Genomic DNA, 17,872 nt, shown 5'->3' with positions numbered 1-17,872 from the left:
GTTAAGGGTCAAAGACGAATTAACAGTCAGTATTAGTTGAAAAGTCAGAGGGTGTGAATCGAGAAATCAGGGAGTGCGAATTGCGTTGTCGAGAGATTGTGGTCCGCGTGAGAGAGAACGTTGGAATCGTATTGACGAAAGTTGCAAATCAACTATTTAGTTATCTTAATTATAGTACGTCATTGTGATTAGTTCACGTTAAACAACCATCGTTTCCTGTTTAACCAACATCTGTTTAATCCATTTATTGTGAATAAACTAAGTGTAGTAAAGATCCTACAATATCAAAATGATTGCAATAGAATATAATTGGAAGTTCTTTCTAAATGTTCGTCCGAGTGAATAGAATTAAACGATATTTAAGACATTTTAAGAGACAGCAGAGTAAATGTCAATCTATCGTTCCGCTTTCTCTCCTCACGTTCATCAAATTGATCCTTTTATAGCACTGTTTGTTTTTCTCCCTGAAACAACTCGTATTTTCCGCCTTAACACGAGTACCCGAAAAACAGTCGAGGAACATCGATCGGCGAGAGTGAAATACCCATCGTGAGAGACGGAAGAAAGCCTCGTCTTTCAGCACGGCAACGGTAACTTTTACCTCTCTTTCACGGAACCATTTTCAACATTCGTTTTCTATCACCATTATTTTACACAATATCGTTGCTCATTATACTCACAACAATTATACTTTCTCCTCACAATTAAAAAGCGACTTTAGAAACATGGACTACTTATCCCTTAAACACCTGTCTTATTCGTGCACTATAATAATCTTTGTGAGCGCAGTACAAAATAAACTTGTAGGAAATTTCTGTTAAGCACCGAGCAGCTTCTGGGGAATAGTTCTGACAGCGTAGCGGTCCGGTGTTTGTAGGATTCAAAAGGAAATAATGGCCCCTTGGTATCAAGAGTTCCGCACGCGCTTAGAGAAAGCTTCGCGGCGTTTATTCGAATTTCATTAGCCCGAGCGGGCGGTGGGATTTCGCCTAACATTTGGAAACTGTCGAGCAAATGTTTTTGCCGCGGTAACGAGAGGTTGGGCGAGGCAGCTTAATTTTATCCTATGCAAGTTAATTACGCTCGGCAATTGAGGGCGAACGGAGGTCCGTTGTTCAAGCTTATACATGTGGCGTTCCATCCCTTCGATAAATAACTCACGTGTTTAACCATCCAGAGAATTATGGTTTTCTAATCCTCTGCAATATTTGGAAGGAAAGATCTAACGTAGTCTCGCGTGTTAAACACATCCATAAATCCTTGATGCACCTGGGTACTCTGTACGCAATTTGCCATCGATCGCGTCTTCTGTATGCCATTTGACGTTCATGCGCGGGTCGATTTTTCTGTCGTTTCCCTTTCATACCTTTCGCCGTACCAGTTCAAACTACGCCAAAAGATTCCAACGCATAGCCACGCGGTCGTAAATCACATAAACCGCATCATATCATACTCCTTCAAAGATGAATTTTTAGGATAACTTCACTTTTAATCGAGATTTATAATAGGATATTAATAGGAGGATGAAGCAAAAGAGAGAGGTATAATAAATCACGTTGAAACATTGGTTGGTGTTAGAAGATTTATTTGTGAATGACCGGTTGGATACTTGTGTGCAGTCTCTCTGATCCTTGAACTATTTGCATCTTTATGACGGAGCATTAAAAGAATATACATGTAGTAAATTATGTATCATAGTCGTTTTATTTGCGGGATGTATATGAAGATTATTTCTCGAATTAGTAAATATCTCGTTTATACAAATTAATCGGTGTTCGTAGAAAATAAATTGTTTAGTCGTGAAAATGTAGTAGTTCACGTATTAATCGCAGCTTAAATAATGCGTCCCATACATTTTTAGCATTCGTAATTGAGTGAAAAAGTATCGCTTGATTTTTTTAAACAGTCGGTATATTTTAGAACCTATGCCGATGCAAGGGAATTTGGGATGTTTGTTTGAACCGGAAGCGAGAAAGTTAGCGGCGCGTGTCGGCAGTTAAGAATCTATCCACTGTTCTGCATGTAGTAGTTGTGAAAGAAGTGGCGTTTGGGTCGCAGGTCAGCTTCACCCTCTGGGAAAGGGTAGAGTGTAGAGGGTAGAGGAGAAGCGAATTCTTGGCACGGTTGCAGTTGTTCAGCCATGAACGGGCTGCGCACACGTGTGCTTGCAAACACTTCAGTACAGCTGAACTGCGCACGTAAACTTAGAAAAACTCGATTCTGTTCGCGTTCTAATATACAGGATCGTTCAAAAATAGTTTCACACTCCTCCGCGGATAATCTGCGATGCCAGTAGCGATTTATTCTTATGAAAAACTATTATTTTTGTGAACATTGTTAAAATTAACGCGTTCAAGATTTGTATTATTATTCGTAATAGTTTTTCTGCTTAAAAAATTCACAATTTTTTGTGGTAAATACTTTGTTATATTTTCGATATTTTCCTGAAAGTCATTTCGGGGATACGAAATTTTGAAACGAGCGACAGCCTGCCTTTTTTGGCAAACAACGCGTGCGCACTCAAGTATTGGATCGTGCGCGACACGCCATCGTGCAACCGATGCACTTGTGTTGATACATCTGCAGCAGCGGTCCTGAATGCAGGCCAAGGTCAAAGCTGGCCTGGGTCACGAGCGAGCTTGCTGGCTTTCGACAATTTCGCTTACGTAATACACGGTTACCTCTGGTATCGATCTGGTACATCTAGAGGTATATTTGGTCGCATCTGGTCCCGTCTCCAAACAAGATAGCGGCGAATCCTGATAAATTTTCACTTCCGCGTTATCGTTTTCCCCCTTAAGCTGCTTTCATTTTCCACTTAAAAGATAATCAAGCAAATTTTCTATTCCGAAGTCTTTTGCACAATATTTTTTAACGAGGCAGTCTTTCTATTAAATTCATCAATTTAACCCCTTCTTTTCTAATATTATGTTACGTTCGTGACGTGGATTGAAACGCAAACTTCTCTGATTTTAATTAAATTATCGAATACAAATTGCGTATAATGTTTCAATAGCTTTCTTTAGACATAGAGTTAAAATAGTAAATTAAAAAGAGAAGGTCTTGAGACAATGTTTCGCTCTCTCTTGCGAATTTATAATTAAATCTACGAAATCATATTACACTTTAGAACGATCCTAGGCAATCAGAAGACACGAGAAAAGATATCGGAAGAGAGGACGATTGTTCTCATGCAGACAAAGGTATCCCGAAGATCAGGAAATGAAACATCCTCGTATCGTCGGTATTGCCAGTGGCTAACAACAAGCATACTGGTCGCTGGGTCGAAGAGAACCGACGAATGAAACTTGTCGGAAAGCAGCAAGAAGCAAGGAACAATGGTGCGATCCTGGGTGTCGCGTTTAGAAAGAAAGGAGACTGGATGGTCGGATAAAAATTCGCGGAGCTCTCCCGGTGAAGCCTGCGGAAAATCCTAGCCCGTTCAACCCGTCCGGATAATGGAAGATCATCTGGTGTCGGAAAATCCACTATTCTTCAATGCGTAGTGCCTTTCCTCCGTAGAAATTGTTCGCCGGGAAACCATCCTTACCTAAACTACATATGCTCCCGTCCTCCTATTATTTCTGCTGACTTTAATGGAAAAATGCTCACTACGCCGGGCCGAATACCGTTCACGCGAATTTGCTTCCATCGTTCTCTCGCTGCACGTCTGAAGACGTAGATGTTATTGAAACGAATCCCTCTGGTGGCTCGTGAAAATTCTGAATTGTCAGAGAGTCTCGTCTGACATATTGCGAAATGTTTAACCTTTTCGTAGAATATAGTGGGAGTTAAATACTTTTTAAATCAATTAAAGTCACATATATGAGCAATATGATTTTCTATATTCTCGTTTCAGAAGAAATTTTAGGCCAATTATAATTGACATTTCACATGGCATGACACATTAATTATTTACGGAATAATTCTATCTCTCGGAAAAGTAAATCATCTCGACATACGTGTGCGCTATATATCTACGTACTGTCGCGCGAGAAAAACAGATGTCGCATTTCAAAAATGTCCGTAGTCCGAAGGTTGGAATCGATTGCGTCAAATCTGCAGTTGTTGGCCAGGGAAATGAGGTTAGCGTGGTGCTGATTCTGCTCGGTCCCGGTGGCACCGTGGGTATTTGAAGCGTGTCTTTCGCAAAGCGGCGTTAAACAACGTTCAGCAATAACGATTATTGGTCATTTCGTGGGGATTTTCTTTCAATGAGACACCGCTGGCGTGGCGGCAACCTCGATGCTGGAATTGCTGAGTTGCCGACACCTTTCTTGTCACAACCAACGAATTATTGATCGACGTACGATTTAAGGAATGCAGTTCGTGTTTGTAAATTAAAAAATGCCTGCTCATGTTTATATTCTTCGATAATTGGATACGTAGATTACGCAGTTATATTTTCGGATTGAATATGGATGATTCATTATATCGAATCGATGAGCTGGAACCGTGTTTCGTATTGATTAAAACACAAGTTTATAGACAGTATCGAGTTGATCGTTAGACAGGTCGGGTCACTCGACCGTCGCCGGCACAATTAACGAAGATTCGAAATGCAAATGACTGTTTCGACAGGTTGATTGTTGTGTTTGTTCTCGAGCGGTGCATCAATCTCTGTATCAATAAAACAGGTTCGACGTGTTGCCCTGCAATCTGGAACCTTCTGGCGAATTGGCTTCATTATGTCGATCGAAGGACAGTCCGGTTTGCGAATTCTTGTCAAATAAACGATGAATAAGACAACAAAATTTCTCTTCTTTTCAATGCAAATTATTACTTGTGCAGAATTAAGAGCTTCGTTAAAATTATTAATTGTTATGTTTTTTTAACTTATGCAATATCGGACTGTATAACCAATGTTATTAATACTTTCTAAGTATTTAAGAGAGTGACTAAAGACATATTTATTGCCCAAAACAAATAAATAATTTAAAAACTGATAATCTTGAAATATATTGAATAACAATATATTCAATTTTAAAATACATTCTATAAAAGACATATATATAGTATTTACTCTTCACTAACACAAATTTCTCTAACATTCACAGCGTTAAATCAAGAAACACATCGTATATAACCCATCATGTTGTAAATAAAACACGAAATCTCTAAAAGATTACATCTGATCCGTTCAATGTTTCTGCACATAAAGAACACCTTTTCACCTATCATATGCAGGAAGGAAACGAGATAACGCCGCTTCATTTCGAACAGTTAATAATCGTGGTCGGAGACGCGGTTCGCAAGATAAAGCCACGCGTAGCGGAAGGGGTGTACAGGCTGTAGAGTGCGGGGGTTGTATTGTACCCGTCGATCGAAATTATCCAACGTCGAGTGAGTCATCGATCTCAGTCTACACTTAGATGCGACCTAAAGTATTTCCTGGATATACACAGTCTGGCATATCGATACCTGGAAATCAAGATTTATCGTCGGCCTCCTGGAAGGCGCCACGAGTTTTCCAGCACGTTTCACCGGCTCGCCGATCTCACTGCAGAAACATATTGATCCTGAGCAGGGACAGAGAGCGTGGAGTGGAGTTGAAGAGAGGGAATACCGTTGTCCGACATGTATGGGCTATCGGAGCTGCCGTTCGAGCTCAAACCGCTCGTAAACAAGTTTGTTGTATCCTATCGAGGATTTTCACGGTTCATGTCGTGTAAATAATCCTCTAACCATGTTAAGAAGTGGGTCGTGGGTAGCACGACCGACTGATTTTCTCTTCCGATGCGCTCTTGTAGAATCGAAAAATTGAACCCGTGGATGCAGCAGATTGAATTATCCCATTGTATTCCCATCATATGAATGAATTAAAGGGGGAATGGCGAAAGAGTTGGATATTAAGGGTATTAAAAAGAAATTATCGTCGATAAAAGCTTCATTCTTGAATCTGTCTCGTCATCCTTTGTATGATTACTGATTGATACAGATCGATTAGAGAATCCTATGGCCACGCTATATCAGAGTGCTCGAAATATGCATTGACCGATCGGTGATGTAAATTTATTGTTATTTAAACATAGTGAAAAAGAAAACGAAAAAAAAAAGATATGGCTAAAATTTCTGAAGACAAAGAGATGTAAAAAGTCCTAGAATTGCGTGCCCCATTTCGTCATTAACGAAAGTACTTTTGGAGATATGGAAATTATTTAATAATACGATATGTCACGCGATCAAACTGCACCTTGATAATCTTCCCGATTCACAAAGGAAATTTCCTTCTAATATTCCCGTTAACGTACGGCTGGCGAATAAAAGAGCAACATGAAAAGTTTGCAAAGACCTCGGTGAATTACCGCGGCCATTTTCATGGCATATCCACGCGTAAAACGCCGCGATAGCGCGGTATAAGGCAATGCGGAGTGATAGGATCAAAGTTCGCGGTTATCGCTGCGGTAAGTGCTCAGGGTGCTTCATTAACTGGGCAGAAGTTATGCCAAGATCGTGACACAAAGGACGAAAGCTGTTTGTGAAGCTTGCGGCCGATCGTGGCTGTGGTATCAATTGCTTGAAAGTTGACACGGAATTATCTTTGATAATCTTTTTTTTCCTCTTCTTTATATTCTAAAAAATTAAAAATCAGATGAGAAATTTTCAGAATTCTTTTCATGAAGTTTAATTCTTGAGTTAATTCGTACGAACTTTCTCTATTCTTTAAAACCCGATTAGCTTAAGGATAAAGCAAAACGTGCGGACACAAAGGTAAAAGTCACGTAAACCGAAGCTCGTTTAGAATTTTTTTCGTTTGACGCTTTTTCAGGTAATTGGAATACCAAAATTCTTGGAACGTGACGGTCTCATTTAATATTTCTAGTTTATTTCAGGATTTAACTATTAGTAGTGTCGTTAAAGCTGCAGATTAAATACAAAAGATCTTCCGCTCCTGTTAACAGTTTTTATTTCGAACATTAATGGTTCCTGGATGTAATCGTCCTCTTTCGACCATATATTTCCTTTTTCATTTCGTCTGTCGTAAAATAGTGCCACACACAGTGGGCTTAATTTCTTCCTCGGTTTACGGGCACTGGAACACTTGACAATGGTCTTACAATCAAATCGTCAACCGAGCCGTGCACTAAACCCCGAGATTTTCTTTCTCTTCTTTCTCTCGTGCACATTCGTACGCCGGCATTCTACACTATGAATCAAAGGAAAAACGCAGAGTTCCAAACATCATAGGGAGAGGGCAGGATTTCGAGATCATTTTTCGCTGAAGAAAGACATTCATAGGGCTCTATATTATAAATGGAGTTTCTTTCGACGTGGATTGTGAACATAGGACGAGTATTAAGCAAAAGTAGGAAGATCAAGTAGAAAAAATAGAGTAAAGAATTTTTGAATCTATCGACAGTGTCGCCATAAGCATAATTTAGAATACGACTTTGGAAAAGGTAGATAGAATTCCCAAATGTTAGTAGCATTTCATACGAAGATCACAGGAGAAAAACGTGATAAGTACATCTTGTTGATTTTCCGATGTTAATACGATAAAATTTAAGATAGAAAGAACCTGTCAGGTCTGAAGATATAATATCGTGATATATTATAATTTCTTATATTTTTTATTTTATTATAATATTTTGCAAATTTTAAAAAGGAAAGAGCACATGTTTTGCTTTAGAATCGCATACTGAGAAAAATTTGATAATATGAAGTTGATAGACAACGTACCGAATCATAAAACAGTTTCCCCGTAAAAATGTGAAACGTGACTTATCGTGTTTTTCCTTTGTAGTCTTAATATGTGAAAATATACAAATGTTCTACTACCGAAAAAGAAAAAGGTTAAAAAAGCTAACACGTTGCATTTCTCACGGTTTGTGTCAGTAAATGAACGAAAGAAGCATGGCAAGTTTTCGACGAACTTACGAACGTTCCCTGTCTAAAAAAGATCAACGTCCTCGCTTTAATTCCCGTCAGCAGTTAAAAAGGGTCGCGACGGCAGCAATCTGCAGATATTGATTTATAGCAAGAAACAAAAGGATTCAGACTGTCAATGGCGCAGAAGACGGGAGCAGACACCACCTGCGGCCCTTTTGATATCCGCGAAATGAGAACTTTGCCACGGACAGGTCTCTTTCACCTATTCCGTTGCTTCCGTTGTTCTTGACGCCATTTCTCGCCCATAAACACGTCTGTTAAACGTTATTCTGATTTTGTCAAGCGAAAACAGAGAAAATTTGGATTTGTTTGAAACATCCTCTCGTTTTGATATAATTTGAAATGTAGATCCGTTCATGACATCAAAGGATGCAGTTGTTTTTTTTCTTTAGCCTCTCAGCAGTAGCGCATAATGTGTTACGCGTAATGAGCTACAAAAATTTCACATCTGACGCTTGATATATTTCTATTTTCTCGGTCTCTCATTTTGTATCGTTCATATTTTCCAGTTCTATCCTTTAAACAAATCTGTACTGTAAATGAATTTTCACCCAATCTCTGCTTGCTCGACATTTGAATTTCTGCGATACCTGTGTCTCGTTTGCTTGCCTTCTGCTTTTCACCTTTTTCTCTCAGATTTCAATTAAAATTCTTTTGACTTGTGTTTAATAACTGTATAGAATCAACTTGTAGCTTTACAGGTCTTTTTAATATACTTGGAATTATCTCGCAATTGGTTTCTTCCTTGGTCAGCGTCCAACGTAGATTTCTCGATCTATTTCATTTTATTAACAATCCACATGGCTATACGTGTATCATCGATTCGTGTTGTGTCTTAACGCCCTAACGTCCTAACGTTGTTGTTGACTTTAAAGTGACATTTGTATAACGATTCATACCGCATACATATCAACGACACCTGTTATTCTATCATCAAGGGAATAAAATTGAGGTGGATAGGTCGTGATAGGTGCTGAAGAAATACTTGAGTATAATTAACATTATATTTATTAACAATACTCTCGATGTACACTTTACGTGGAGCTTACGTGGAGCTTAGCGGTTCGCACTCAACTTTTACAACTCAACTTTACAACTCAACTTTTAGACGATGTGTTACGATAGCGGTTGAGCAGAGTGCGCGATACAAGTTAGGATGATGATTGCTCAAGATGCGTTGAGGAACTCTAGTCAATCACCAACTGTCTTTCCGTCACGATGATGCTGCAGAGGAAAACTATGATACGGGATTATCGGATTCGTCGAGGGAAGCCGAGGAAAGAAATGGACGTCGCTGTTAATTGGTTAATCTCTATTGATTTGAGGAAGGTTGATGATTGAGGAAGGATGCTAATCGCCCTCGAGAGAAAGTTGCCAGTGGGAAGCATCGTACGTGAGAAAAATCAGATTTCCCGTATCTTTCCGTAGTAGGTAATAAATTTAGGAATGCTAAGATTAAAACTATTTATTCATTTGAAAGACCTTAGCTAGAGAAATCCTAAGATTTATCGCGGATCCTTAGGCTAGTTAGTTGAAAGTATGCTATAAAAATATTTCGACATCTAGCAATCACCTTGTCCGAAAGATAGGGTCTTTGTGTAGCAAGCCACGGAACAGAAACCGTTGGAAGGTTTGCTGTCGAGTTTCGCTACAGTACCCCCTTACTAGTGATAACGTTTTCTTTTCTTCGCGCAGGTAGATCTTATGTGCTAGCTTATCTACGACCTGCCTGAAAACCTGCCTGATCAGCAAAATGAACTTTCCTGCCCACGCGAGTGGTGTAATAGCTTCTTGATTTACCTTCGGTTTGCTGTGCCCGCTCAGCGTTTTGAGTAGTTGGGGTTTTGAGCGGTATGAACACGTCGTGAGTTCCTACGCTATTTTCGCGCTGCTGATGTTCGATGTCGTCGGGTACAACGAAAGCGGGTTTTAGTCGGTCTATGGATACATTTATATGCTTGTTGCTTGCTTCTATGGTATAATTTTTCTCGCCTCGTTGTATCACCTTATATGGCCCCTCGTAGGATGGTTGTAGAGGGCCAACGTGTTCGAATCTATGAGGCGTTTACTTCTTGTGTCTACCAACAATTCGTAGTGGCTAAGGAACACCGATGATAGGCGTGTTAACGTGCGCTATTATAAAACGCCATTTCAGTGCTCGACGCAATGCTAGGCCGAAGGACACTAGGATGGTGCCTTAAGTTGCGATGCGTGACCTGTTGGCCGCGAACAGCTCGTACGTATCTTTGTTCGCGGATCCGCGTAGTTTGTTGCGCGGGTATACGCATATATCGGCGCCGGTGTCCACGAGGAAGGAGATCTTCGATTTCCTGTCTGTGACAAAGATGCGGCGGGATACTAGACTGTCGTCGCATGCCGTGTTTGCGGACGGCTGGTTCCGTTTCCCCTGGGTCCAGCTGCATGGGGAACGACACTTCTTCACGCGTTCTTCGAACGTTGTGTGGTAGTAACAGAATCCGAGCTGCTGTAGTCTATCTCTCGAAGTCGATCTACGAGAACTCCGGCTTCGTCGTCGTGAAGGGCGGGTACTGCCAAAACTCAGTGTCCGCAGTTGGTTATTTGTTCGTTCAACGCGTTGTAGCAGGCAATCCATGGTTCGCTTGCTTCAGCGTTTTGTACAGGTGGCTCGGTTACCGTTGCTATTCGGGATGCGCGCTGACGAATCTCTAAATATGCTTCCTCTATCTGGTCGGCTGTCCGCGTTAACTTTTCTGCATTGGTGTCGTCGATAGCGGCCAGGACGTGCTTGATGTGAGCTGGTAGTCGATTTTGTTACACTTATTTTCATTCCCTTTTAATTTGTAAGGATGGCACAGAGCAGCCGGATGGCTGATGAACAAGTACCAGTTGGAAGACCACTGATGAAGAGGCGCCAGTATCCGAAGATTGGACTGATGACGAAAAACTGGTGATACCAACCGGGTGACCAAAATCGCGTAACTACCAACAACGACGACGCGCCAAATCTTGGCGTGATAAACGCAACCCAAAAGCGCAAGTAGCGCAAACGACACCAAAAGAGATCCGTGATCCTGCAAAGATAACACCAGAAGCCGTCAAAGCTACAAAAGATAAGATAACGAACGAACCACTATGGCAGGGTGGGCTGTATTCCGGTACATATCCGGTTAGGCGTATCTACAGCGAGAATGTAGATTTTTCGACTTTTCCTCTTTTGTGCGAAAGGGTGTATTCCCACCTGAAAACTGAGAATCCCCGGGTTCGCAGAGAGATGCCCTTCGCTGCCTTTGAACACGTGATGACTAGCATGTTGAATGCCGTGATTATCGATCATGTACAGACTGTCAATGCTGAAGATAGGTATAACAATGAAGCTAGACCACTCAACCTAATCCCTAATACAACATATACGCCTGCTCCCATTATGGAATACTTTCAGTCAATATCAAATACGACAACGCCGCAAGATGATTTGGTTGAGATCAATATCCCTGAGATCGCGATTCCAAATGGACGAATTTCGGCTGTAGGAGATATACCGGAACAACCCGTCGGAGGTTTTGGACCCTGTACCGCCGCCAGTTATAACATTTACGAGTATTATGTTTTGCCACTAGTAACATCCCAGCTAGTGATGGAAACTCTCGACCAGAACGAGATGAATGACTTTAGCGCTTGGGATCCATTGCCCGACGGAATGTATCTGGTGAACGCTGTTGCTAATTCGAATTTATTTAGATACCGCCCAAAAGTCGAAAGGCTGAACGCGGAGGACCAACAGGGTCTTCAAGATATTGTATTTCCAAATGGTGATAATAAGCACTCACGAATCAGATGGAGTGATAAACTTGCTGGGTTGGACGAAAATTGATGTCGTTGATGGAGATGGTAATGCTCTTAATACATCAAGACTAGCGATGACAATGGGGACAGTTCATTCCTCAGTAGCTATGGATAGTGCGAATGTAATATTGTTGGAACCTTTGCTTTGAGACGAGAACGGACCCCACAAGCGCGAGGGTTGTGTTACACGATCGAGGCTGGAGCTGCATTCGCTGGATGGCCAGCAACGATAAACGCAAACTTTTCGATGCAGCTGCCTTATACGGCAACGATTGGCAGAGATTTTCCGACGTTGAGGGACTCACGTCACGTAAGTGAGACACCCGATGTTGAGCGTGCAACGCTGATTACTGCGTGGCTCAGGAGAAACTTTCTAATCGGAAAGAGTTAAACTGTCTCATTATCCCATCCACTGATGTTCTCTTGATTCTGCCATGCGCCTTATATTCCCTGTGATCACATAGGATGTTTATGGAATACCACAGAATCGTCAGCAGTAAAAGGTTATATGTACGCGGCCTTTATTTCTGTTGAAGTAACTACTTCAAGAAAAACTCTACATCTTTATTTATGTATATCTGTGACCTGGAGACTGCTATTACGCAGAAATATTCTAAATAAGGAGCGGTGCATATTTTTCTACCCCTGAGTATACATTATGTTTTGGGTTGCAAGGTTTAGGAACAAAGGAACTAATAAGCAGATTTCTATTTATGTTCCCTGTAGCCTCTAGCCAAAGCTATAAGGTTAACTTTTTTGGTAATGTCCTTTTGCTATAAATATATGAACGTGCTCCCTATCATTCCATTGTTTAATAACACTAAGAGAGTAAGGATCTGAATCAGCATAAACTTATACATTATACTTATACCTTCAATTATTTCAATATACTTTTCTATTACAAATTCATTTACTCGTTCTTCAATCAGTCAACCTCAACCTCAACAATTTCGAACCGAGAAACTTTATGAGTTCACAGTTACGTGCGGAACCTAGGAAATGGTGCGAGCTATGACTTATAAACAAGATATTCGCTCAGTTTCAATTTTTACTGCGTCCCGCTTTCCAACACACATTACGACAAGTTAGTTGTGAATTATCCTGGTCGCCGTACTGTGAATCTTCATGATCTTAGCAACAAAGTCCGTTTTATGGGTTTTAAGTTACGTGAGCGGAGTACGGTCAACTGAGGCTAGAAAATTTCCAGGATTTTACGACGATTCTTCTTAAATCGATAATACCGCAGTACCGATTCAATATTAATAATATATTAGCATTAGAAAAATTAGTTGGATTATCCTAACCCTTTAGTGAGTCGTGTTCTTTTTGTATTTTATTTAGAATAATAATAAATTATTCTTTAGCGATTACTTTTTAACTAAATTTCTGCTAACTGCCGAGAGAAAAAATTGTGGTCGAGCATTCTTTCTGATCCTGATAATGAAATAAGATGTAGTAAGCAGATTGTGCAACATGCATGAACTTTATGTTATATATAATTTTTAAGATAGTGATCTCTGCGCCTTAAAACTAATATTTTTGGATTGCACTCATCAAAAACTATCATATATTATAAAAACACATTCACAAATTCCACGTACCTTGAAACGATATTCAAGCCAAGGCTAGATTTCATTATATGCAAGGTGATGGATTACCACGAGGAGCGTGCCATTCATTAGATTGTTAATAGAAGAATGTGACGACACTAGTGGTTTTGTGCGGATGCCGCAGACAATTTAGAAAAAAGATTTTGGTCAACTCGTCGAACTTCCTCTCCGATTTCGATGATTTTGAAATACGTATGTTGCAAAACTGTGCATATTGAACAACTTTTTCCTATACATATAATCAGCGGTTGGCATTAGTTTCTGAGCTATACCCAAAAATATCTCGCCGCACGACCTTAGATTTCAAGTTAACTTGAGAGGTTTTCGATAATTTCACTAAAATTTTTTCTTTCAATTTCCTGCGGTTTTCATACAAAACCATACTAATCTCGTTGCATTTTTCTACTAATGATCAATCAAAGGGATCTGCTGATGAAGACCAATCAATAATGAAATCTAACCAACTTTAATATCTTATTAGATCGTTGGAAATGAAAGGAAGAATATAGGAAAAATTACTATGATCAAACGAAGATAGTCTAAAAAATACATTAGACCATAAAAAGATAATACATACTATCCACCTCTCTAAGCGCATTAATTTTCCATTAGAATATCCGTCATCATTGCGTCCCCTATATGTGTCCAACAAGCCGAAAACGACGAGATAACCGTTTCCTCTTTTGCGCGACCTTCCAACCCCGATACTACGTAGTCTAGCGAACCTGAAATTACATTAGATAAGTTTCTTGCAGTTGGAAGGGACGCGCCGTGGAGCATCGTGGTCCGGCGGCAAGGGACCCGAAAGCGAGAGAGAGAGAGAGAGGTGAAAAGATCCATTTGGCGACTATGATTCGCGCAAAGTTAGCGAAATCTCGTTGCTGCCAATCCTAGCCGAAGGCTGACTCACGAGGCTGGCCGACGATTTGCCAGACCATGGACAGACACTCCTTGTTCGTTCGTTAAACAAGTTTATCCGCGTAGAAGTTCGCTTGTTCCTCTTGAGAGTAGCAGAAGCTCTGGAAAAGCTGAAACCGACAATTCGGTGGATATCTAGAGCTGCCGCCTGACTGTTGGACTTCATTAGCGCTAAGATCTCGTCCGTAATTTTCTGTTAATCGAACGCGTGATATATGTATAAGTTCCCTGCTGGGAAGCTCGCGACAAGTGTTACGGTTTTGTGTTTGCTTTGTTCTTCGATATTGCTAAATAGTCGTTTTATGAGAACGTCTCCTTTGAGTCGTCATCTGCGTTCAACGAATCAGATCGTCGTTTGACAACATCGATCGTTTTGTTGTACGTTTATTGGCGTTTGTTTGAAATTACATAATATTGTACTTTATATGACAGTGCTAGTTTGCTACAATTTAATGAAAAATATATCAGATAGAATTATTTAACGGTAAAATATTATAGCGAGGATCTATATATATTCTCCACTTATTTTTCTTTTAACTACACTTTAACTTGTAACAGATTATATGTAGCTCCTTATTTTTCCCTTTCTACATTTGGATAGAGGGAAATTGTTTATTATACTATTTTAATATTTTTGATATAGATGTTGTTAAAATTGTTTTTCTATTGTTACGTATTTTTATGGTTTGGATATATAATTTGCAATACGCTATATAGACTATATTGCAGAATTATTGTACCAAAGAATATGTTATTCTTTTCGTATAAATCACCCTAGTTGCAACCTTTTTTCATTCACATTTAATTATATCCATCCAAAGAAAAGCAGATAGACGTTGTATCCTTAAACGACTTGTTGGCTGGTAACGGCGTTCACCCCGTTAGCAACGGTCGTAGTGGACGAACACTTGACACATAACAAAATTAACCCTCGTCAGGAGCAAGGAGATTCTGATTTGGTTGAAGCATAATTGTGCACCGACAGCTTGGGAAATAACCCTTTCGTCGAACCAACGAAACTTTGTTACGCGACGCGACGCAAGAAAACTCGAAGCGTAACTCGTGCAACCTCACTAGAGTGCTTTTTACACGAACAGTATAATTACGTTCTTTAGGAGAGCCTGTCGATGAAGTAATTTTTCCAACTTGTAGGTAATTATCTTTCTGAAGTTGAAAAATGATTCGTTTCTGTTCAGAATATCTTTCTCCGTTATTCTATTTGGTACTTTGCGAATAAAAAGTATTATTCGAAAATTCATTTAATCGCGCCACAGAAGCATATCGTCCATCATCGAGTGTCTTCTGCGGCCAACCATAGCTACAGCAAGGACCGTTCTGTCCATGAGAAAATTACCACGTGTCTGCGGTTCTGTTATTTACAACCCGATAGAAAACAAATAACATGGTGCGTGGAAGCTAGATGGCATTCTAGCGAGTATCTAAGCTGCACATCGTTAACGTTTTCGTGGTGGAGACTGGAGGAAGACAAAAGACCATTATTATCGTCGATCGTGTCGGAGATGATGGCGGACATGCGCGTACAATTCGCGGACACAATGGGAACCACGGTTACGCAACGAACGGTTACGCGATTAATGCGCGGCATTGTGGCGAACTGTGTCATGAAATGCGTACACAGTCGATGTATCTAGCGCGCAGATGATTCCTTTAAATGCACCTTCCTGCATAATAAGATTCGCCTTGTGTTCGGATGCGACCTTCCGCCTGGCTCTAATTTTAATTCATCGCTCCGTGCCTCTCCGAATACAATTGTGGATCTTGAATATAATAAAACGGGTGAATACTGAACAGCTTTTGTAATAAGGGAGCATTTTAATTGCTTGAATTGCATTGAAAAAATGTTTCCGCAAAGTTTTGTTATTTTCAAGAAATTAAGTAGGAATATTAATTTAAACGAGAGTTATTAGTAGAGTAGATTTAATTTGAATTATTAATTGATTCGGTGCCAAATGAAAATCTTGGATTCGAATCTCGATTATTTCTCCTTGAAAAAGACTGCGTTATTTGCATTCTTGATTACCAATTTCGCATTCGATTGTCTCCGACAAAAATACCGAAGCGATATATATATAAATAGTAGCTTATCCATTAGTTCCTTCCTTTATTATAAACGATGACTAATTGAAGTTTATAAATTGCTAATTAAAATCAAAGTGTCTAGCAAGCTCACACGCTGAGAACAGTGACTCATACTATCCGTTGATTCACTCTTTCCGTTGATCGAGTGTCAGTTCTGGTAATCGTTCGATCATCTCTCGTACTAACTCATTTGTCACAAAAATCAATACTCTTGTCAGTTCTCTATCATCGGAATTTCCTACATTATTATTGATCTTGGGTTAAGCTTGATTTTGTATCGGCATACTTTCATAATTGAAGAGTTTTATGGCAAAATGCATTTTTTAAAAGGCGAAATAGACACACACGTGGTAATATTTTAATATTTGCAAGCATACAGATTTCGTTGTCAAAATTTTCCCAATGTAGGAATACATGAAGCCTCGTGCGTTTGGAATGACCATTCGCTCTCCAATCTATTCATCTACAAAGAGAAAGCCACAGTTTTGCGTCAACGACAAATAAAACGCATATTCTGTGTAGAATTGTCGACACAGTCGAACATCCAAGAGAGATAAACAAATTTTACAACGCGTTAGTTCTAAATTTATCAATAAACTTATAATAGGACAATCTGAAACGTAAATACCGAAATGGAAAATTTTGCCATTTACACTATATACAACTTTTCCTCTGGACTCTCAATTCTATTCACTGGAAGTAACCGTGTCGTTTGTGAAGAAATCGCGAGTGCAGCGAATGCTGAGAAAAACCGAGGCGTTCGCCTTTGAATGAATCGCAAGACGCGTCGTGTTCGCACATTCACGCGTTTACATAAAAAGAAAAGGAGTAATAAGGACGGAAGGGAGGGGATACACGCATGGGATGACGGTGGAAGGGAAATGGCGTGGTTGACTACGTGTCTTCGTTACGTGATTCAAAGGACGCGTTGGAATGCTTATCATCTGGCGTACGCTAGGCCTGGCCAGGCCACTTGTATTTCGTATTTGACCACCGTCGCGGTGCTCGACTTCCTGTTATTCTTCCACAGTATCGATATACACAGAAATATAAGCAAGTACGCCGCCGATGCAATCGTTATACCGTTATTATAACGGAAAGACAGTAGAAAGTTTTCGATCCTGATTCAATTCAGGCTACCTTCGTACCTTCGTACTTGCTACTATGTAATAGCTTTATGATTTCTGTTTTCCGAAGACGATCGCGCGATTGACGAAATATACGAGTAATAGATGTTTTCTTAATTCATGGTATGGTAACAATTATTTAATTGATTAATTTAAAAAGAAGTAAGTAGGGCTTCAGGTAGATTCTCATTCATTTAATATGGTATGAAATAAATGGAAATATATTTAGTGATAAAATAGAAACGATACGATAATAATTTCAGTCTACGAGGATGCTCTCACTTATTAATCAAATTACTGATAGATATAACGCAACATACATTCTGTAGCCAAATTTCTGCATGGCACCATATATGCCAAAACTTTATGTACATTCTCCGAATTGCTCCTTATTCACTACTA

At 39.8% G+C, this 17,872-nt stretch overlaps 1 protein-coding gene across 19 annotated transcripts in view; it reads left to right on the top strand.

The window, feature by feature from the left end:
* dlg1 (MAGUK family member discs large 1) overlaps positions 1 to 17,872 on the top strand; it is a 530,145-nt gene that overhangs the window by 446,336 nt on the left and 65,937 nt on the right. The gene's annotated exons all lie outside the window — the stretch shown is intronic.

The sequence above is a fragment of the Bombus vancouverensis genome, chromosome 10 (assembly GCF_051014615.1).
Source record: "Bombus vancouverensis nearcticus chromosome 10, iyBomVanc1_principal, whole genome shotgun sequence".
NCBI classification, from domain to species: Eukaryota; Metazoa; Arthropoda; class Insecta; order Hymenoptera; family Apidae; genus Bombus; species Bombus vancouverensis.
Note: the sequence above shows the minus strand (reverse complement) of the source record. Positions and strands in the feature narration are given on the sequence as shown.